The sequence below is a fragment of the Triticum aestivum genome, chromosome 6A (genome assembly GCF_018294505.1).
Source record: "Triticum aestivum cultivar Chinese Spring chromosome 6A, IWGSC CS RefSeq v2.1, whole genome shotgun sequence".
Taxonomy (NCBI): domain Eukaryota; kingdom Viridiplantae; phylum Streptophyta; class Magnoliopsida; order Poales; family Poaceae; genus Triticum; species Triticum aestivum.
The window spans coordinates 529294344-529317198 of record NC_057809.1 but is presented as its reverse complement, the minus strand read 5'-3'; positions in this window follow the sequence as shown (position 1 = coordinate 529317198).

Genomic DNA, 22855 nt, shown 5'->3' with positions numbered 1-22855 from the left:
AGGGCGACCGCGGAGTGCTCCGAGCGGGAGAAGTACAAGGCCCAGGCTGGCAAGGTACAGCAAGAGCTCCAGGTTCTCATGAAAAAACATGAGAGTTTGGAGCGTGACTCAAAGACGCGAGCGTCCGAGCTCACGGCGGCTATTAAAAATGCCGAGTCTGCCAAGGCCGAATCACAGAAGACCCTCCAGGAGTTGGATGAGGTGAAGAAGATAGCGGCGGGTAAGGCATTCTATATGCAAAGCAAACATATAAACGTGAGTTATTTGTTACTTACCCGAATCCGGAGCTCTCCAGGAGCATTTGCAGATCTTCCCCGGAGTGTGTCCGATGCCGCCGCATTCTATCGAGCCAAGGAGGGCAGCTTGATAGAGAAGGTGTTCTGGTCTCAGTATGCTGAGGCCGGACACCCCATGCCCCCGAGCGAGCAGATGAAGCAACTGGTCAAGCTCCACAAGGCGGCCGAACAGGCCATGAAGGGCCTCATAGTTCGGATGAGGCCTGGAGAGGCTCTGCCTGGGAGCTATTTCGGGCTGGTGCGGCAGCTGGTGGAGGCCTTTCCAAGGCTCGAAGTCATCAAGCGCTCCGTCTGTATTGAAGGTGCCCGTAGGGCCCTTGCCCGTGCTAAGGTGCACTGGGGCAAGCTGGACGCTGAGAATCTTGTAAAGGACGGGCCGCCACCGGGGAAAGAGCATCGCAAGCCCGAGAACTATTATAAGGATGTTCTGAAGGGTGCCTGCCTTGTAGCGGATGAATGTTCTAGGGATGTAATTTTTGAGTGAAACTTGCTCGTTTTGTCCTGTGCGCTGAAAACTTGTTCATATGCGCTAAGCAATGCTGTTGGAATTTAAAATATTACCTTCTGTGCGGCTGTTTATCAATACTGAGAGATGGCGAGTCGTCGGCTTCTGCCCCCGTGCCGCTAGTGCTGGGGTGTTCGGGGATAAACCTGGGCGCTCTTTTTCCCATGTTTGGGTCCTTTGAGGGAGGTGCTCAGCCCAACGAACAAGGCAATCAGACTATAATGCGTGAACACTCTCACTTAGCCATAGAATTCTATAATTTTAAATTTCGGCGAAGCCCCTAGTATTCGGAAGACCGAGTTCGGAGCGCTATTCATGCCTTGGCCGGACAGAGCCGACTCCTCGCTCTAAGCGGCATAAGTCTTTAGGGACTCGAAAAACCTCGCGAATAGCGACCAGCTCTCGCTTTATCATGACAGTCAGTTTTAGCTTTCTCCACTGAGGTGCTCGACCCAGCTCAACTGGGGCACAATCGCAGTGGTTCTCCTAGTGCTACCTTAGCCGATATAGCGGAACGTAAGGCACCAAAACATAGGAGCCGGGCAAACCCAACTATTGACCCAAGACATGATTCAGAGCCGATGCATATAATGCTATAAGTTCGGGGTGTCGCACTTTAAAGTGTTCGGACTTCTCACACCATATTGAGGGGTAATAAAGCCCCTAGCGTATTTTGACCATACCAAAGTGTACGGGTGCAACATGTCATTAAGGAACATATATTTATAGAAAAAAGAGTAATGCAAAAATAGACAAAAGCTATGCATTGTTTATTAAAAAGGGCTGCAATCAAAGCAGAACGATACAAATAAAGCGGTAAGCAAAAGGTTGGACTATTTAACATGTCCGTTCCAGGGGCAGGCCGCGGAAAGGTATGCGAAACAGGTATATTGCTCATGATAGAGACCACCTGGGGGTTCCGTAATGCGACATGGCTTGTTTGCTTCCCTGGTTCTTGCATCGTTTGTGCGGCAATTAAACTGCCGAACAGGCCTTCCGAAGAATGGAGTCCTAAAAGTAAGAGAAAATGAAAAAGTCAGCAGCCCCTGGTGCGGTTTAAGCCGTGTTTCGGGCGTGCCGTGATGGTGCCCCTCCCCTGTACCCATGGTATTTCTAGAGCGTAGTTATGTACGCGAAGCACTGGCGTCACATTGTTGCGAGGGCTGGGGTTGGGGCCGCATTGCTATGCCTGCTCGGATCGTGCCAGGCGGTCTTTTTGTGGGTTACTCCAGGCGCGCTTGACGATGTCCGATCGTTTAATGGCCGGACTAGAGAACTGCCTAGAGAGGCTGCTTTGTACTTCCGCTGCAAGGGCCGCCGTGTGCTCCTCCGTTCGGAGGGAGCGTTCGGTGTTTCCATTGACCGTAATTAGTCCTCGAGGTCCTGGCATCTTGAGCTTAAGGTATGCGTAGTGCGGTACCGCATTGAACTTGGCGAATGCGGTTCGTCCGAGCAGTGCGTGATAGCCACTGCGGAATGGGACTATGTCGGAGATTAACTCCTCGCTTTGGAAATTATCCAGAGATCCAAAGACCACTTCAAGTGTGACGGAGCCTGTATAGTTGGCCTCTACACCTGGTATTACGCCTTTAAAGGTCGTTTTGGTGGGCTTAATCCTCGAGGGATCGATGCCCATTTTCCGCACTGTATATCCTGGTAAAGCAGGTTCAGGCTACTGCCGCGGTCCATAAGGACTCTAGTGAGATGAAATCCATCAATAATTGGGTCTAGAACCAATGCGGAGAATCCGCCATGACAGGTGCTAGTGGGATGGTCCCTTCGATCAAAGGTGACCGGGCAGGAGGACCATGGGTTGAACTTTGGGGCGACTGGCTCTATTGCGTATACGTCCCTAGTAAGCCTCTAGTTGACTAGCTCGTTGATCAACAGATAGTCATGGTTTCCTGACTATGGACATTGGATGTCATTGATAACGAGATCACATCATTAGGAGAATGATGTGATGGACGAGACCCAATCCTAAACATAGCACAAGATCGTATAGTTCGTTTGCTAGAGTTTTCCAATGTCAAGTATCCTTTGCTTAGACTATGAGATCGTGTAACTCCCGGATACCGTAGGAGTCCTTTGGGTATACCAAACGTCACAACGTAACTGGGTGACTATAAAGGTAGACTACGGGTATCTCTGAAAGTGTCTGTTGGGTTGACACGGATCAAGACTGGGAATTTGTCACTCCGTATGACGGAGAGGTATCACTGGGCCCACTCGGTAATGCATCATCATTATGAGCTCAAAGTGACCAAGTGTCTGGTCACGGGATCATGCATTACGGTACGAGTAAAGTGACTTGCCGATAACGAGATTGAACGAGGTATTGGGATACCGACGATCGAATCTCGGGCAAGTAACATATCGATTGACAAAGGGAATTGTATACGGGGTTGCTTGAATCCTCGACATCGTGGTTCATCCAATGAGATCATCGTGGAGTATGTGGGAGCCAACATGGGTATCCAGATCCCGCTATTGGTTATTGGCCGGAGAGTTGTCTCGGTCATGTCTACATGTCTCCCGAACCCGTAGGGTCTACACACTTAAGGTTCGGTGACGCTAGGGTTGTAGGGATATGTATATGCAGTAACCCGAATGTTGTTCGGAGTCCCAGATGAGATCCCGGACGTCACGAGGAGTTCCAGAATGGTCCGGAGGTAAAGAATTATATATAGGAAGTGTTGTTTCGGCCATCGGGACAAGTTTCGGGGTCATCGGTATTGTACCGGGACCACCGGAAGGGTCCCGGGGGTCCACCGGGTGGGGCCACCTGCCCCGGGGGGCCACATGGGCTGTAGGGGGTGCTCCTTGGCCTACATGGGCCAAGGGCACCAGCCCCAATAGGCCCATGCGCCTAGGGTTTCAAAGAGGAAGAGTCCCACAAGGGGAAGGCACCCCCTAGGTGCCTTGGGGGGGGGGGGGGGAGGGAAACCTCCCTTGGCCGCCGCCCCCTAGGAGATTGTATCTCCTAGGGCCGCCCCCCTTGGCCCTCCTATATATAGTGGGGGAGATGGAGGACTTCATACTTTTGCTTTGGCGCCTCCCTCTCCCTCTCCAACACCCCCTCCTCCTCCGTGGAGCTCGGCGAAGCCCTGTCGGAGTACTGCAGCTCCATCACCACCACGACGTCGTGCTGCTGCTGGAGCCATCTTCCTCAACCTCTCCTTTCCCCTTGCTGGATCAAGAAGAAGGAGACGTTACGCTGACCGTACATGTGTTGAACGCGGAGGTGCCGTCCGTTCGGCGCTAGGATCTCCGGTGATTTGGATCACGTCGTGTACGACTACCTCATCCCCGTTCTTTGAACGCTTCCGCTCGCGATCTACAAAGGTATGTAGATGCATCCAATCACTCGTTTCTAGATGAACTCATAGATGGATCTTGGTGAAACCGTAGGCAAATTTTTGTTTTCTGCAACGTTCCCTAACAGTGGCATCATGAGCAAAGGTCTATGCGTAGTTCTTCTTGCGCGAGTAGAACACAATTGGTTGTGGGCGTAGATGTTGTCAACTTTCTTGCCGCTACTAGTCCTATCTTGCTTCAGCGGTATTGTGGGATGAAGCGGCCCGGACCAAACTTACACGTACGCTTACGTGAGACCGGTTCCACTGACTAACATGCACTAGTTGCATAAGGTGGCTGGCGGGTGTCTATCTCTCCCACTTTAGTTGGAGCGGATTCGATGAAAAGGGTCCTTATGAAGGGTAAATAGAAGTTGACAAATCACGTTGTGGCTTTCACGTAGGTAAGAAAACGTTCTTGCTAGAACCCTAATTCAGCCACGTAAAACTTGCAGCAACAATTAGAGGACGTCTAACTTGTTTTTTCAGCAAGTGCTTTGTGATATGATATGGCCAAAGTTGTGATGAATGATGAATGATATATATGTGATGTATGAGATGCTCATGCTATTGTAATAGGAATCACGACTTGCATGTCGATGAGTATGACAACCGACAGGAGCCATAGGAGTTGTCTTTATTTTTTGTATGACCTGCGTGTCATTGAGAAACGCCATGTAAATTACTTTACTTTATTGCTAAACGCGTTAGCCATAGTAGTAGAAGTAATAGTTGGCGAGCAACTTCATGGAGACACGATGATGGAGATCATGGTGTCAAGCCGGTGACAAGATGATCATGGAGCCCCAAGATGGAGATCAAAGGAGCTATATGATATTGGCCATATCATGTCACTATTATTATTTGATTGCATGTGATGTTTATCATGTTTTTGCATCTTGTTTACTTAGAATGGCGGTAGTAAATAAGATGATCCCTCATAATAATTTCAAGAAGTGTTCCCCCTAACTATGCACCGTTGCGACAGTTCGTTGTTTCGAAGCACCACGTGATGATCGGGTGTGATAGATTCTAACGTTCACATACAATGGGTGTAAGACAGATTTACACATGCAAACACTTAGGTTGACTTGACGAGCCTAGCATGTACAGACATGGCCTCGGAACACAGAAGACCGAAAGGTCGAGCATGAGTCGTATAGAAGATACGATCAACATGAAGATGTTCACCGATGTTGACTAGTCCGTCTCACGTGATGATCGGACACGGCCTAGTTGACTCGGATCATGTTATACTTAGATGACTAGAAGAGGTATGTCTATCTAAGTGGGAGTTCATTAAATAATTTGATTAGATGAACTTAATTATCATGAACTTAGTCTAAAATATTTACAATATGTCTTGTAGATCAAATGGCCAACGTAGTCCTCAACTTCAACGCGTTCCTAAAGAAAACCAAGATGAAAGACGATGGCAGCAACTATAAGGACTGGGTCCGGAACCTGAGGATCATCCTCATAGCTGCCAAAAAAGATTATGTCCTACAAGCACCGCTGGGTGACGCACCTTTTCTCCCTGCAGAACAAGACGTTATGAACGCTTGGCAGGCACGTACCGATGACTACTCCCTCATTCAGTGCGGCATGCTTTACAGTTTAGAGCCGGGGCTCCAAAAGCGTTTTGAGAGACATGGAGCATATGAGATGTTCGAAGAGCTGAAAATGGTTTTCCAAGCTCATGCCCGGGTCGAGAGATATGAAGTCTCCGACAAATTCTTCAGCTGTAAGATGGAGGAGAATAGTTCTGTCAGTGAGCACATACTCACTATGTCTGGGTTACATAACCGCTTGACTCAGCTGGGAGTTAATCTCCCGGATGACGCGGTCATCGACAGAATCCTCCAGTCACTTCCACCAAGCTACAAGAGCTTTGTGATGAACTTCAATATGCAGGGGATGGAAAAGACCATTCCTGAAGTATTTGCTATGCTGAAATCAGCAGAGGTAGAAGTCAAGAAGGAACATCAAGTGTTGATGGTCAATAAAACCACTAAGTTCAAGAAGGGCAAGGGTAAAAAGAACTTCAAGAAGGACGGCAAGGGGGTTGCCGCGCCCGGAAAGCAAGCTGCCGGGAAGAAGCCAAAGAATGGACCCAAGCCCGAGACTGAGTGCTTTTATTGCAAGGAAAGTGGTCACTGGAAGCGGAACTGCCCCAAATACTTAGCGGACAAGAAGGCCGGCAAAACAAAAGGTATATGTGATATACATGTAATTGATGTGTACCTTACCAGTACTCGTAGTAGCTCTTGGGTATTTGATACCGGTGCAGTTGCTCACATTTGTACCTCAAAGCAGGAGCTGCGGAATAAGTGGAGACTGGCGAAGGACGAGGTGATGATGCGCGTTGGGAATGGTTCCAAGGTCGATGTGATCGCCGTCGGCACGCTGCCTCTTCATTTACCTTCGGGATTAGTTTTAAACCTTAATAATTGTTATTTAGTGCCAGCTTTGAGCATGAACATTGTATCGGGATCTCGTTTAATTCGAGATGGCTACTCATTTAAATCCGAGAATAATGGTTGTTCTATTTATATGAGAGATATGTTTTATGGTCATGCTCCTATGGTGAATGGTTTATTCTTAATGAATCTCGAGCGTAATGCTACACATGTTCATAGTGTGAGTACCAAAAGATGTAAGGTTGATAATGATAGTCCCACATACTTGTGGCACTGCCGCCTTGGTCACATAGGTGTCAAACGCATGAAAAAGCTCCATGCAGATGGACTTTTAGAGTCTCTTGATTATGAATCATTTGACACGTGCGAACCATGCCTCATGGGTAAAATGACCAAGACTCCGTTCTCAGGAACAATGGAGCGAGCAACCAACTTATTGGAAATCATACATATTGATGTGTGCGGTCCAATGAGTGTTGAGGCTCGCGGTGGCTATCGTTATGTTCTCACCCTCACTGATGACTTGAGTAGATATGGGTATATCTACTTAATGAAACACAAGTCTGAAACCTTTGAAAAGTTCAAGGAATTTCATAATGAGGTTGAGAATCAACGTGACAGGAAAATCAAGTTTCTACGATCAGATCGTGGAGGAGAATACTTGAGTCACGAATTTGGCACACACTTAAGAAAATGTGGAATAGTTTCACAACTCACGCCGCCTAGAACACCTCAGCGTAACGGTGTGTCCGAACGTCGTAATCGCAGTCTATTAGATATGGTGCGATCTATGATGTCTCTTACCGATTTACCGCTATCTTTTTGGGGCTATGCTTTAGAGACTGCCGCATTCACTTTAAATAGGGCTCCGTCGAAATCTGTTGAGACGACACCGTATGAATTATGGTTTGGGAAGAAACCTAAGCTGTCGTTTCTAAAAGTTTGGGGATGCGATGCTTATGTCAAGAAACTTCAACCTGAAAAGCTCGAACCCAAGTCGGAAAAATGCGTCTTCATAGGATACCCTAAAGAAACTATTGGGTATACCTTCTACCTCAGATCCGAAGGCAAGATCTTTGTTGCCAAGAATGGATCCTTTCTAGAGAAAGAGTTTTTCTCGAAAGAAGTAAGTGGGAGGAAAGTAGAACTTGATGAAGTATTACCTCTTGAACTGGCAAATGGCGCAACTCAAGAAAATGTTCCTGAGGTGCCTACACCGACTAGAGAGGATGTTAATGATAATGATCAAGATACTTCTGATCAAGCTCCTACTGAAATTCGAAGGTCCACAAGGACACGTTCCGCACCAAAGTGGTACGGCAACCCTGTCTTGGAAATCATGTTGTTAGACAATGGTGAACCTTCGAACTATGAAGAAGCGATGACGGGCCCAGATTCTGACAAATGGCAAGAAGCAATGAAATCCGAGATAGGATCCATGTATGAAAACGAAGTATGGACTTTGACTGACTTGCCCGATGATCGGCGAGCCATAGAAAATAAATGGATCTTTAAGAAGAAGACAGACGCAGATGGTAATGTGACCATCTATAAAGCTCGGCTTGTCGCTAAGGGTTATCGACAAGTTCAAGGGGTTGACTATGATGAGACTTTCTCACCGATAGCGAAGCTAAAGTCCGTCCAAATCATGTTAGCAATTTCCGCATTCTACGATTGTGAGATATGGCAAATGGACGTCAAAACGGCATTCCTTAATGGTTTCCTTAAGGAAGAATTGTATATGATGCAGCCGGAAGGTTTTGTCGATCCTAAGAATGCTAACAAGGTGTGCAAGCTCCAACGCTCGATTTATGGGCTGGTGCAAGCATCTCGGAGTTGGAACATTCGCTTTGATGAGATGATCAAAGCGTTTGGGTTTACGCAGACTTATGGAGAAGCCTGCGTTTACAAGAAAGTGAGTGGGAGCTCTGTAGCATTTCTCATATTTTATGTAGATGACATACTTTTGATGGGAAATGACATAAAACTCTTGGACAGCATCATGGCCTACTTGAATAAGAGTTTTTCAATGAAGGACCTTGGAGAAGCTGCTTATATATTAGGCATCAAAATCTATAGAGATAGATCGAGACGCCTCATAGGTCTTTCACAAAGCACATACCTTGATAAGATATTGAAGAAATTCAATATGGATCAGTCTAAGAAGGGGTTCTTGCCTGTGTTACAAGGTGTGAAATTGAGCTCTGCTCAATGTCTGACCACGGCAGAAGATATAGAAGAGATGAGTGTCATCCCCTATGCCTCAGCCATAGGTTCTATTATGTATGCCATGCTGTGTACCAGACTTGATGTAAACCTTGCCGTAAGTTTGGTAGGAAGGTACCAAAGTAATCCCGGCAAGGAACACTGGACAGCGGTCAAGAATATCCTTAAGTACCTGAAAAGGACTAAGGAAATGTTTCTCGTTTATGGAGGTGACGAAGAGCTCGTCGTAAAGGGTTATGTCGATGCTACCTTCGACACAGATCTGGATGACTCTAAGTCACAAACCGGATACGTGTATATTTTGAATGGTGGGGTAGTAAGCTGGTGAAGTTGCAAGCAAAGCGTCGTGGCGGGATCTACATGTGAAGCGGAATACATGGCTGCCTCGGAGGCAGCACATGAAGCAATATGGGTGAAGGAGTTCATCACCGACCTAGGAGTCATACCCAATGCGTCAGGGCCGATCAAGCTCTTCTGTGACAACACTAGAGCTATTGCACTTGCCAAGGAGCCCAGGTTTCACAAGAAGATAAGGCACATCAAGCGTCGCTTCAACTCCATTTGTGAAAATGTTCAAGATGGAGACATAGATATTTGTAAAGTACATACGGACCTGAATGTAGCAGATCCATTGACTAAACCTCTCCCTAGAGCAAAACATGATCAACACCAGAATTCCATGGGTGTTCGATTCATCACAATGTAACTAGATTATTGACTCTAGTGCAAGTGGGAGACTGTTGGAAATATTCCCTAGAGGCAATAATAAAAGCATTATTATTATATTTCCTTGTTCATGATAATTGTCTTTATTCATGCTATAATTGTGTTATTCGGAAATCATAATACATGTGTGAATAACAGACACCAACATGTCCCTAGTAAGCCTCTAGTTGACTAGCTCGTTGATCAACAGATAGTCATGGTTTCCTGACTATGGACATTGGATGTCATTGATAACGAGATCACATCATTAGGAGAATGATGTGATGGACGAGACCCAATCCTAAACATAGCACAAGATCGTATAGTTCGTTTGCTAGAGTTTTCCAATGTCAAGTATCCTTTGCTTAGACTATGAGATCGTGTAACTCCCGGATACCGTAGGAGTGCTTTGGGTATACCAAACGTCACAACATAACTGGGTGACTATAAAGGTAGACTACGGGTATCTCCGAAAGTGTCTGTTGGGTTGACACAGATCAAGACTGGGAATTTGTCACTCCGTATGACGGAGAGGTATCACTGGGCCCACTCGGTAATGCATCATCATTATGAGCTCAAAGTGACCAAGTGTCTGGTCACGGGATCATGCATTACGGTACGAGTAAAGTGACTTTCCGGTAACGAGATTGAACGAGGTATTGGGATACCGACGATCGAATCTCGGGCAAGTAACATATCGATTGACAAAAGGAATTGTATACGGGGTTGCTTGAATCCTCGACATCGTGGTTCATCCGATGAGATCATTATGGAGTATGTGGGAGCCAACATGGGTATCCAGATCCCGCTGTTGGTTATTGGCCGGAGAGTCGTCTCGGTCATGTCTACATGTCTCCCGAACCCGTAGGGTCTACACACTTAAGGTTCGGTGACACTAGGGTTGTAGGGATATGTATATGCAATAACCCGAATGTTGTTCGGAGTCCTGGATGAGATCCCGGACGTCACGAGGAGTTCCGGAATGGTCCGGAGGTAAAGAATTATATATAGGAAGTGTTGTCTCGGCCATCGGGACAAGTTTCGGGGTCACCGGTATTGTACCGGGACCACTGGAAGGGTCCCGGGGGTCCACCGGGTGGGGCCACCTGCCCCGGGGGGCCACATGGGCTGTAGGGGTGCGCCTTGGCCTACATGGGCCAAGGGCACCAGCCCCAATAGGCCCATGCGCCTAGGGTTTCAAAGGGAAGAGTCCCACAAGGGGAAGGCACCCCCTAGGTGCCTTGGGGGGGAGGGAAACCTCCCTTGGCCGCCGCCCCCTAGGAGATTGGATCTCCTAGGGCCTCCCCCCCTTGGCCCTCCTATATATAGTGGGGGAGATGGAGGACTTCATACTTTTGCTTTGGCGCCTCCCTCTCCCTCTCCAACACCCCCTCCTCCTCCGTGGAGCTCGGCGAAGCCCTGTCGGAGTACTGCAGCTCCATCACCACCACGCCGTCGTGCTGCTGCTGGAGCCATCTTCCTCAACCTCTCCTTTCCCCTTGCTGGATCAAGAAGAAGGAGACGTTAGGCTGACCGTACGTGTGTTTAATGCGGAGGTGCCGTCCGTTCGGCGCTAGGATCTCCGATGATTTGGATCACGTCGTGTACGACTACCTCATCCCCGTTCTTTGAACGCTTCCGCTCGCGATCTACAAAGGTATGTAGATGCATCCAATCACTCATTGCTAGATGAACTCATAGATGGATCTTGGTGAAACCGTAGGAAAATTTTTGTTTTCTGCAACGTTCCCTAACAGTTTTTTCTTAAGGCTTCTTGTCGTGGCCATAAGCCTGCGTTGAAAATGCTCTTGCTCGATGGGATCCTCTGGCATGACAAATTCATCGTCGTCGAGGCTTGCCTTGTCTTTGGAGGGAGGTATATAATTATCGTCCTCGACCTCTCTGTCTGCCGCTCTCTCATGAGGGCTGGCTTCTCCATCCTCCTGCGCTAAATCTTGCTTGAGGGGGTTTTCTTCGGCACTCTCCGGAGTATTATTATCTCCCGTGTTGGAGTCACCGTATTTGTTTTGGCGGGATTTTGAGCGGCGCCGCTGACACCGGCGCTTAGGCTATTTCTTGGAGGGGTCATCCTCCGCTGTTCCATCGCCATCTCCTTCTTTTGGGGTGTCCACCATGTATATGTCGTATGACGAGGTGGCTTTCCAGGTCCCGATAGGCGCTGGTTCTTCATCGTCTCCTGCATCGGCGTCCATACCGTCGATATCTTCGAAGTCGAAGTCGAGCATGTCGGTTAGATCGTCGGCAGTGGCTACAAAGTTGGTGGTGGGCGGGCTTTGAATTTTTTCATCGTCCGTATCCCAACCTTGCTGACCATAGTCTGGCCAGGGCTCTCCTGATAAAGAGAGAGACTTTAGTGTCTTCAGAATATCGCCGAAAGGCGAGTGCTGAAAGATGTCCGCGGCAGTAAACTCCATGATCGGCGCCTGATAGGATTCGATCGGCAGGGGCGCGGAGGGTTTGGAGTCCGGAGAGGAGTCCAGCTCCTCGGAGTCATGAGTCTCGCAGAGTGCGGGGCTGGTGTTCGGCTCGATCACCGTTGGGATCGCAGCCCCCGAGGCAGTGTCCAACCACCCATCCTCAACTGGCGCAATGTAACACCCCGGATGTAACTTTCCCAATTTGTACTCCAACTCTTGCCGTTTCCGGCGTTAAGTTATTTCATTTTCTCGGGTTCGGGTTTTTGTCTTCGTGTGTTTTTCTCGTTGTCATGCATCTCATATCATGTCATCATGTGCATTGCATTTGCATACGTGTTCGTCTCATGCATTCGAGCATTTTCCCCGTTGTCTGTTTCGCATTCCGGTGCTTCGTTCTCCTCCGGTGGTCATTTCTACCTTTCTTTCATGTGTGGGGATTAAACATTTCCGGATTGGACCGAGACTTGCCAAGCGTCCTTGGTTTATTACTGGTAGACCGCCTGTCAAGTTTCGTATCATTTGGACTTCGTTTGATACTCCAACGGTTAACGAGGGACCGAAAAGGCCTCGTGTGTGTTGCAGCCCAACACCCCTTCAACTTGGCCCAAAACCCACCTAAGCCTTCTCCATCATCTAGAGCGTTCGATCACGATTGCGTGGCCGAAAACCGCACCTCATTTGGACTCTCCTAGCTCCTCCTATGCCTATTTAAAGATCCCCCAGAAATCTCCTTCTCCTTCCCCCCGAAACCCTAGATCCGTCTTCTGCCGCGCCGGACACGTCTGACCCCCCCTGGACAAATCGTCGCCACCAACTGGGGCGCGCCACGTGGCGCGGGCGCCCCACATCGCCGCCGCACTCCCAGTGGGCCCGCGCGGCCCGTGGCCGGCCCCCGCGGCCCGGGATCCGCCGCCGCCACCCGGGGCCTCGTCTCCCTCGCCCGCCGTCGTCTCCCTCGTCGGCCGCCGCCTGCGCCGGCCGGAGCGCGCCGCCGCCTCCGCCGCGCCGCCACCTCCGCCGCCCCGCCGCCACCTCGCCTCGGCCCCGCCGCCCTCCACCGTCCTCCTCGTTGCCGGATCCCCTCTCCGGCGAGGAGCTCCGGTGAGATCCGCCACCGCCTCGGCTTCCGTGTCCCGAGTTGACTTTTTCTGCGAGGTTGAATTTCGTCTAAGTCCAAAAATTCCAGATCCAAGTGCTCCTGTTCATAGCCCTGTAACTTTGCATCCGTAACTCCGTTTTTGGCATATAGCATATCAAAATGTTCATCTCAGAGAGTACATCATTTCATTCCATTGCATCATTTTCATTTGAGTTCATCTTGATGCCCGAAATGCTGTTAGAAGAGGGCTACCTGAGTTAATTGTCAGATCTGCTACTCCATTTAGAGTTGTCATTTTTGCCATGATTATTGTGTGCATGCTATGCCCTCATGTTCTACATATGTTTTGTTAAGGGTTTTTTCATCTTTCTAGAGGTACAACCCATGTATTTTTGTGATGAGTATGGTGACTAGTGCAAGCTTGCAAAGTGAGGCACTCGGTAATTCTGTTTTCAGGGACTTAGCAATTCCACTAAGTCCTTGAGCTGTTTATCTCATATGGCCATATGTTCATGTTGCTTCCTAGTGCTCCGTGCCTCTTTTGAGGATGATCAGTAAGGATGTTTTGTTAATCTTGTAGTGCTCTATCCATCCATGTCTTTGTTTGAAATTATGGAGCACCCTAGATTGAGTCAATAGAGCTCTACTTTTGCTACTTTGTGAATCTGGGCAGATTGTCAACTTGTTTGCAATTTTGCCGATGATGTTGTAGTTGATCCGTGCATGCTATGCTATTGTTCCTGCCATGTATAGCTTGAATTTTGTGTGTTCTTGATAGATGTATGCTTATATTTTCATGACTTGCACCGTAGTGAGTGCATCGAGCTCGTAAACATGCCTACTTGAGTTATGTTTCAGCATGTGCCAGTTTTCACTAAGTATGAAAACTGATTATGTTTTTGCTATGTTCACGTGGTTGTTAGTATATTTTCTGATCCCTTTTAGCTCAAGGTCACTAAGGGACCCTTTTTAAGCTATTTGAGTAGCTCCATGCCATGTTTTACTTTGCCATGTTCAGGTCCTGTAGCATGTAGTTTTGATGCTTCAAAGAGAGCTACCTGATCTGAAATTCCAGACAAGTGTTAATTTCACTAAGTCTGAGATCTGTTTGCCATATGCATTTTTGCCATGCTTGTTTGAACCTGTTAATGGATGAATTGGCCGTAGCTCAGTGCTAGACTTTTGTTAAGCATCTTGAATGCATCCCTGCCATGTATTTTGTTGTCTTGTTTGGGTGCTGTAGCATGTTCATCTCATTGCATTTAGATGGCTACTTGCTGTAAATCGCAGACCGGTGTCATTTTTGAATCGCTTGCCATTTTCAAACCGTAACTCCGATTCCGGTGTTCTTTATATCGTTTTCAAGCGATTTCATATCATCTTTCCAGTGGCATGCTTGAATTTCCATGTTGAGGCCAGGTTCTTGCATTTCCTGTCATATCTTGCATTTTGCATCCCACATCGCATCCCGCATACCATATCATCATTGCATCATATTGTTTGAGTCTTGCACGTGGTTGATTGTGTCCTTGTTGCTTGTTTGTCTTGTTTGGGTAGAGCGGGAGACGAGTTCGCTAACGAGGAGCCCGTTGAGTTTGCTTTCGAGGATCCAGTCAACTCTGACAACTGTGCAGGCAAGATGATCATACCCTCGAAATCACTACTATCTTTGCTATGCTAGTTTGCTCGTTCTTTTTCTATGCCATTGCTACGATGCCTACCACTTGATTTCAAGCCTCCCAAATTGCCATGTCAAACCTCTAACCCACCATGTCCTAGCAAACCGTTGATTGGCTATGTTACCGCTTTGCTCAGCCCCTCTTATAGCGTTGCTAGTTGCAGGTGAAGATTGGAGGCTGTTCCTTGTTGGAACATTTATTTACTTGTTGGGATATCATTATATTGCTATGTTATCTTAATGCATCTATATACTTGGTAAAGGGTGGAAGGCTCATCCTCTCGCCTAGTGTTTTGTTCCACTCTTGCCGCCCTAGATTTCCGTCATATCGGTGTTATGTTCCCGGATTTTGCGTTCCTTACGCGGTTGGGTTATAATGGGAACCCCTTGATAGTTTGCCTTTATTAAAGCTTTTCTAGCAATGCCCAACCTTGGTCGTACCATTTGCCACCTAGCCTCTTTTTCCCTTGGGTTTCCGGAGCCCGAGGGTCATCTTATTTTAACCCCCCCGGGCCAGTGCTCCTCTGAGTGTTGGTCCAAACTAGAGTCATGTGCAGCGCCCGCTCGGGGAAACTCGAGGTTTGGTTTTAGTTGTATGGAGCGCTCATCTGAGTGTGCCCTGAGAAAGAGATATGTGCAGCTCCTATCGGGATTTGTCGGCACATTCGGGCGATGTTGCTGGTCTTGTTTTAACCTGTCGAAGTGTCTTGAAGAACCGAGATACCGAGTCTGATCGGAACGTCTTGGGAGGAGGTCTATTCCTTCGTTGACTGTGAGAGCTTGTCATGGGCTAAGTTGGGACTCCCCTGCAGGGATTTGAACTTTCGAAAGCCGTGCTCGCGGTTATGGGAAGATGGGAATTTGTTAATGTCCGGTTGTAGATAACTTGAACCTTAATTTAATTAAAATGAATCAACTGGGTGTGTTACCGTGATGGCCTCTTCTCGGCGGAGTCTGGTAAGCGGACACGGTGCTGGAGTAATGTTTGTGCAGGTTGTTCTCTAGTTTCTCGCTCGCGCTTTGCCTCCTCTTCTCGCTCTCTTTTGCGAATGAGTTAGCCACCATATTTTGCTAGTCGCTTGCTCCAACTCCACATATTTACCTTGCCATACCTATAAGCTTAAATAGTCTTGATCGCGAGGGTGCGAGATTGTTGAGTCCCTGTGGCTCACAGATTACTATTACACCAGATGCAGGGCCCGATGATTCCGCTCCAGGTGACGCGCTTGAGCTCAAGTGGGAGTTCGACGAAGACTCTCAACGTTACTATGTTTCCTTTCCTGATGATCAGTAGTGGTGCCCAGTTGGGGGTGATCGGGACCGTTGTCACATGTTGGGTTCTATTCTATTTTGGCGCCGTAGTCGGGCCATGAGTGTTTGGATGATGTAATGTTATTTATGTACTTGATTGACGTGGCGAGTGTAAGCCAACTATGTTATCTCCCCTTTATTATTTATATTACATGGGATGTTGTGAAGATTGCCTAACTTGCGACATATGCCTTCAATGCGATTATGCCTCTAAGTCGTGCCTCGACACATGGGAGATATAGTCGCATCGAGGGTGTTACAAGTTGGTATCAGAGCCTTCCCCGACCTTAGGAGCCCCATTGCTTGATCGTTTTTAGCGGCCGAGTTGTGTCTAGAAAAATGTTTTGAGTCAATTAGGAATTATATATCGGAGAGTTTAGGAATTCCTTTTTACTTCCCAGTCTTCTCATCGCTCTGGTAAGGCATCCTGACATAGAGTTTTGACTCTTCTCTTCTCAAATTTCACTAAAAAAAATTTTAGGATCACGCGCGTATCTTGGAATCGTTCCGATGGTTTTATGATGAGAACATTGTCTTGGTGCCTCCTGTCAGGGGTTTTGTGGAAGTGTCCCGGGGAGTTGAGCTCTGAGGTGTCGCCATCATAATTTTATCATTGCAGTTCTGGAATACCTGAGTTTAGTATGTCAACATCGAAAATCTCTTTTATGCAGTTCGTTGGTGAGATAACCTCGACGCCACCCAGTACTGGGGTGGGAGTTCGGGAGTATCGCCATAACTTGTATAACGGATGCTTTTCGAAGGTTGAGGTAGATGGTTTTCGAAGTTTTCTTGGTTATGTGTTGAAGGATGGATACAGCTGGATGTAGGATTTGCTAGATTTGGGTGAAATATTATGCTTCCCCTGTATCCCCAACACCTGATTGCATAACCGGAAAGGTTCGGGAGTTTCATAGGTGGGAATTCTAGTAGCTCTAGTTCTTCTTCCACGGATATTGGTTTGAGATTGGGATTTCTTACCGATTATTCGTTCTTGATGTGCTAATGGTGGTCAACCTCTTCAGGATGGCTCCTCCAACACGCACGACTCTGAATCCTAATCCGCCACCACCTCCACCTCCTCCAGAGGCATGGCAAGCTGTGATGGCCACAACCAATGCAAACACACAGTTGATCATGCAAATTCTTCAAGAGCGCAATCAAGGCAACCAAGGGAATCAAGGCAACAATCAGAATCACTTTGCTACACTCAACCGGTTCCTTGCTAACGGGCCAAAGATTTTCAGCAATTGTGTTGAGGCAACCGATGCTGACGATTGGCTAGTGGATCTGTGCAAGCATTTCGAGTGCAGTAACATCAGGCCTGAGGACTTTGTCAAGTTCGCTTCCTTCCAACTCAAAGATCAAGCTGCAGAATGGTTCCAGCAGTACAAGGACTCCAGAGGTGGACGGGTTATCACTTGGGATGATTTCCGTCGAGATTTCCGAGCTCATAATATTCCCCAGAGCATGGTTGAAAGCAAGCGTGAGGAATTCCGCAATCTGAAGCAAGGCTCTTTGTCTGTCTATGACTGCAACAAGTTGTTCCAGAAGCTCGCCCGCTTTGCCAACCAGGACGTCCCTGATGAGAAGAGCATGATATATCAGTTCAGGGGTGGTCTTAGAGAAGAAATTCAGCTAGCTCTTGTTCTCTTTGAGCCCTTGAGATACTATGAGTTCTACAACATGGAACTGAAGCTAGAGGCTTCTCAATTGAGGTGTGATGCTTCCAAGAAGCGAGTCGGAGATGCTACTCCTTCTTCCTCTACTCAAGTGGCCAAGCAGCAGAAGTATTGGCTTCCTCCTCCTCCGTTACGTCAGCCGTATCAGCAGAGGAGAAAAGGTGGCAGTGGATCTTCCTACCCACCCAACCCTGGCTTTCAGAACAAGACTTCGTCTCAACCTCCAAGATCGAGTGCTCCGTACCACCGTCCGCTTTCAGAGGTCACGTGTAACAAGTGCCAACAGAAAGGTTACTATGCCAACAAGCGTTTCAACCAGAGGCGTCTTTCTCCTCCTCCTCCTGTCAGATCGGCAAGTACAGCTGTGGTCAAGAATAACCCCAAGCACGCCAAGGTCAACTTGATGAATGCAGCTCAGGCAGCGGATTCATCAGATGTCATCATGGGTAACCTTCCAGTTAACGATATTCCTGCAAAAGTTCTTTTTGACACTAGTGCATCGCATTGCTTCATTTCCAAACCTTTTGCATCAAAGTATGAGTGCGATTATCAGTATCTGCAAAGTTCCTTTCAAATTGTGTCACCGGGCAAGCAGATGGCTAACACCTGTTTCCCGGAGGTTACTATCACCTTGGGTGACTACAAGTTCCTTTCTTCCCCAATTGTTCTTGGTAACTCGGATATTGATCTTATTCTCGGAATGGATTGGCTTTCTAAGCACAAGGCACATCTTGATTGTGCTGCCAGGCAGATTCAATTGGCTCATTTATCTAAGGATGTAATTGTCTTTGCTGCTCGGGATAATACTATCCGTCTGTTTTCTCTCAATGAGAAGGGTGAATTGGATGCCATCTCGCAAATTCCAGTCATTTGGAATATCAAGACATCTTTCTAGAAGAGCTTCCAGGAATGCCTCCGCACCGGCCAGTTGAATTCGTTATTGATCTTGAGCCTGGCACAGAACCTATGTGCAAACTTCCTTACAAGCTCGGACCTGAAGAGTTGAAGGAGCTGAAGAAGCAACTCGATATTCAAGAGAAAATGGGTCTCATCCGGCCTAGTTCTTCTCCGTGGGGTTGTGGTGTTCTTTTTGTGAAGAAGAAGGATGGAACGGACCGACTTTGTGTTGATTACCATCCATTGAACAAGAAGACCATCAAGAACAAATACCCACTTCCCAACATCAATGAGCTGTTCGAACAACTCAAAGGTGCCCAAGTATTCTCCAAGCTTGATCTCCGTATGGGCTATCATCAAATTCGAATCCGTGAGCAAGATATTCCCAAGACGGCTTTCAGGACAAGCTATGGTTCATACGAATACACTGTCATGTCTTTTGGCCTTGTCAACGCTCCTCCGACTTTCTCTCGCATGATGAACTTCATCTTCAACGCCTACACCAATGACTTCATTTTGGTCTACCTCGACGACATTCTGGTTTTCTCCAAGAACAAGGAAGATCATGCCAAGCACTTGCGTTTGGTTCTCGATAAGTTGAGGGAACATCAGTTCTACGCCAAGTTCTCCAAGTGTGAATTTTGGCTCGATGAGGTTCTTTAACTTGGTCATATCATCTCTGCCAAGGGAATTGCGGTGAATCCTAAGAAGGTGTCTACAATTGTGAATTGGGAACCTCCTCAGAACGTGAAGCAACTCCGTAGCTTCCTCGGACTCGCAAGCTACTGCCAAAGATTCATTGAAAACTTTTCTAAGATCGCGAAGCCTCTCTCTAATCTTCTCCAGAAGCACGTCAAGTACGTTTGGTCTCCGGAGTGTGACATTGCTTTCAACACTTTGAAAGAGAAATTGATCACTGCTCCAGTTCTCACTCCGCCTGATGAATCCAAGCCGTACGAGGTCTTTTGTGATGCCTCTCTCCAAGGTCTTGGCGCAGTTTTGATGCAAGAAAAGAAAGTTTTTGCTTATACATCTCGTCAATTGAAGCCTAATGAGAAAAACTACCCCACTCATGATCTCGAGTTGGCGGCAGTTGTGCATGCTCTTTTGACTTGGAGACATCTTCTATTGGGAAGAAAAGTGGACATTTTCACTGATCATAGGAGTCTCAAGTACATCTTCACTCAGCCTAATCTCAACCTCAGGCAAACTCGATGGGTCGAAATGATTCAAGAGTATAATCCGAGAATCGAGTATACTCCAGGCAAGGCCAATGTGATTGCTGACACATTGAGCAGGAAAGCTTACTGCAATAGTCTGATTCTTAAGCCTTATCAACCCGAGCTTTGTGAAGCTTTCCGCAAACTTAATCTGCAAGTTGTTCCTCAAGGTTTCCTCGCCAACCTTCAAGTCTCTCCTACCTTGGAAGACCAGATTCGCCAAGCCCAGCTTCTTGATGCTATGGTGAAAAAGGTGAAGATTGGGATTGCCAAGAGCTAGCCCAAGTACAAGTGCTACCGCCTTGATGACAAGGATACTCTCTTCTTCGAGGATCATATTGTCGTACCCAAAGGTGACCTCTGTAAAGTAATCATGAACGAGGCTCACAATTATCTCCTCTCCATCCACCCTGGGAGCACGAAGATGTATCAGGACCTCAAGCAAGCTTATTGGTGGACTCGAATGAAGCGCGAGATCGCTCAATTCGTGAATGAATGTGATGTCTGCAGAAGAGTGAAGGCAGAACACCAAAGGCCAGCAGGTCTCCTCCAACCTCTTGCCATTCCAGAATGGAAGTTTGACCACATTGAGATGGACTTCGTGACTGGGTTTCCAAAGTCCAAGCATGGCAATGATGCTATATTCGTTGTCATCGACAAACTCCCCAAAGTGGCTCATTTTCTGCCTATCAAAGAGTCGTTCACTGCAGCTCAATTGGCGGAACTCTATACCTCTCGAATTGTTTCTCTGCACGGTATTCCACAAGTGATCTCTTCAGACCTTGGCAGCATTTTCACCTCCAAGTTTTGGGATTCTTTTCAGAAGGCCATGGGCACGAACATCCGCTTCAGCACAGCTTTCCATCCTCAAACTAGCGGTCAAGTCGAGCGTGTCAACCAGATTCTTGAAGATATGCTCAGGGCTTGTGTGATCTCCTTCGGCATGAAGTGGGAGGATTGTCTTCCTTATGCTGAATTCTCCTACAAGAACAGTTTTCAAGCAAGTTCGGGCAAGGCCCCATTTGAAATTCTGTATGGCAGGAAGTGCCATACCCCTCTCACCTGGTCTGAAACTGGTGAACGTCAGCTGCTGGGTAATGACTTAATCACAGAGGTAGAAGAAATGTGCAAAGTCATTTGTGATAACCTCAAAGCAGCCCAATCCCTTCAGAAGAGCTACTATGATAGTAAGCATCGTGATTTGGCTTTCAAGATTAGAGATCATGTTTACCTCCGCGTCTCTCCTATGAAAGGTACTCATCGCTTCAGTATCAAAGGGAAGCTTGCGCTAGATACGTGGGACCTTTTAAGATTGTCAGCAAGAGAGGCGACCTCTCCTATCAACTCGAGCTTCCTTCAAACTTTGCAAATGTTCATGACGTGTTCCATGTCTCTCAGCTCCGAAAGTGCTTCAAGACTCCTGACCGCACCGTCAACTTCGAGGACATTGAACTCCAAGAAGATCTCTCCTATCATGAGCACCCAGTTGCTATTCTTGAAGAGACTGAAAGCAAGACTCGCAACAAGTCAATCAAATTTCTAAAAGTCAAGTGGTCACACCATTCCGACCGTGAAGCTACCTGAGAATGTGAGGATCACCTCCGTTCTGAGTACCCGGCGTTCTTTCAGTCCTAGATCTCGGGACGAGATCCTTTCGTAGTGGTGGAGTGTTGTAACACCCCAGATGTAACTTTCCCAATTTGTACTCCAACTCTTGCCGTTTCCGGCGTTAAGTTATTTTATTTTCTCAGGTTCGGGTTTTTGTCTCCGTGTGTTGTTGTCATTGTCATGCATCTCATATCATGTCATCATGTGCATTGCATTTGCATACATGTTCGTCTCATGCATTCGAGCATTTTCCCCATTGTCCGTTTTGCATTCCGGAGCTTCGTTCTCCTCCGGTGGTCATTTCTACCTTTCTTTCGTGTGTGGGGATTAAACATTTCCGGATTGGACCGAGACTTGCCAAGCGGCCTTGGTTTACTACCGATAGACTGCCTGTCAAGTTTCGTATCATTTGGACTTCGTTTGATACTCCAACGGTTAACCGAGGGACCGAAAAGGCCTCGTGTGTGTTGCAGCCCAACACCCCTTCAACTTGGCCCAAAACCCACCTAAGCCTTCTCCATCATCTAGAGCGTTCGATCACGATCACGTGGCCGAAAACCGCACCTCATTTTGACTCTCCTAGCTCCTCCTATGCCTATTTAAAGATCCCGCGGAAATCTCCTTCTCCTCCCCCCCCCGAAACCCTAGATCCGTCTTCTGCCACGCCGGACACGTCCGACCCCCCCCCGGACAAATTGCCGCCGCCAACCGGGGCGCGCCACGTGGCGCGGGCGCCCCACATCGTCGCCGCACTCCCCGCGGGCCCGCACGGCCTATGGCCGGCCCCCGCGGCCCGGGATCCGCCGCCGCCGCCCGGGGCCTCGTCTCCCTCGCCCGCCGTCGTCTCCCTCGTCCGCCGTCGCCCGCGCCGGCCGGAGCGCGCCGCTGCCTCCGCCGCTCCGCCGCCACCTCGCCTCGGCCTCGCCGCCCTCCGCCGTCCTCCTCGTCGCCGGATCCCCTCTCCGGCGAGGAGCTCCGGCGAGATCCGCCACCTCCTTGGCTTCCGTGTCCCGAGTTGACTTTTTTTGCGAGGTTGAATTTTGTCTAAGTCCAAAAATTCCAGATCCAAGTGCTCCTGTTCATAGCCCCGTAACTTTCCATCCGTAACTTCGTTTTTGGCAAATAGCATATCAAAATGTTCATCTCAGAGAGTACATCAGTTCATTCCATTGCATCATTTTCATTTGAGTTCATCTTGATGCCCTAAATGCTGTTAGAAGAGGGCTACTTGAGTTAATTGTCAGATCTGCTACTCTATTTAGAGTTTTGTCATTTTTGCCATATTATTGTGTGCATGCTATGCCCTCATGTTCTACATATGTTTTGTTAAGGGTTTTGTCCTCTTTCCAGAGGTGCAACCCATGTATTTTTGTGATGAGTATGGTGACTAGTGCAAGCTTGCAAAGTGAGGCACTCG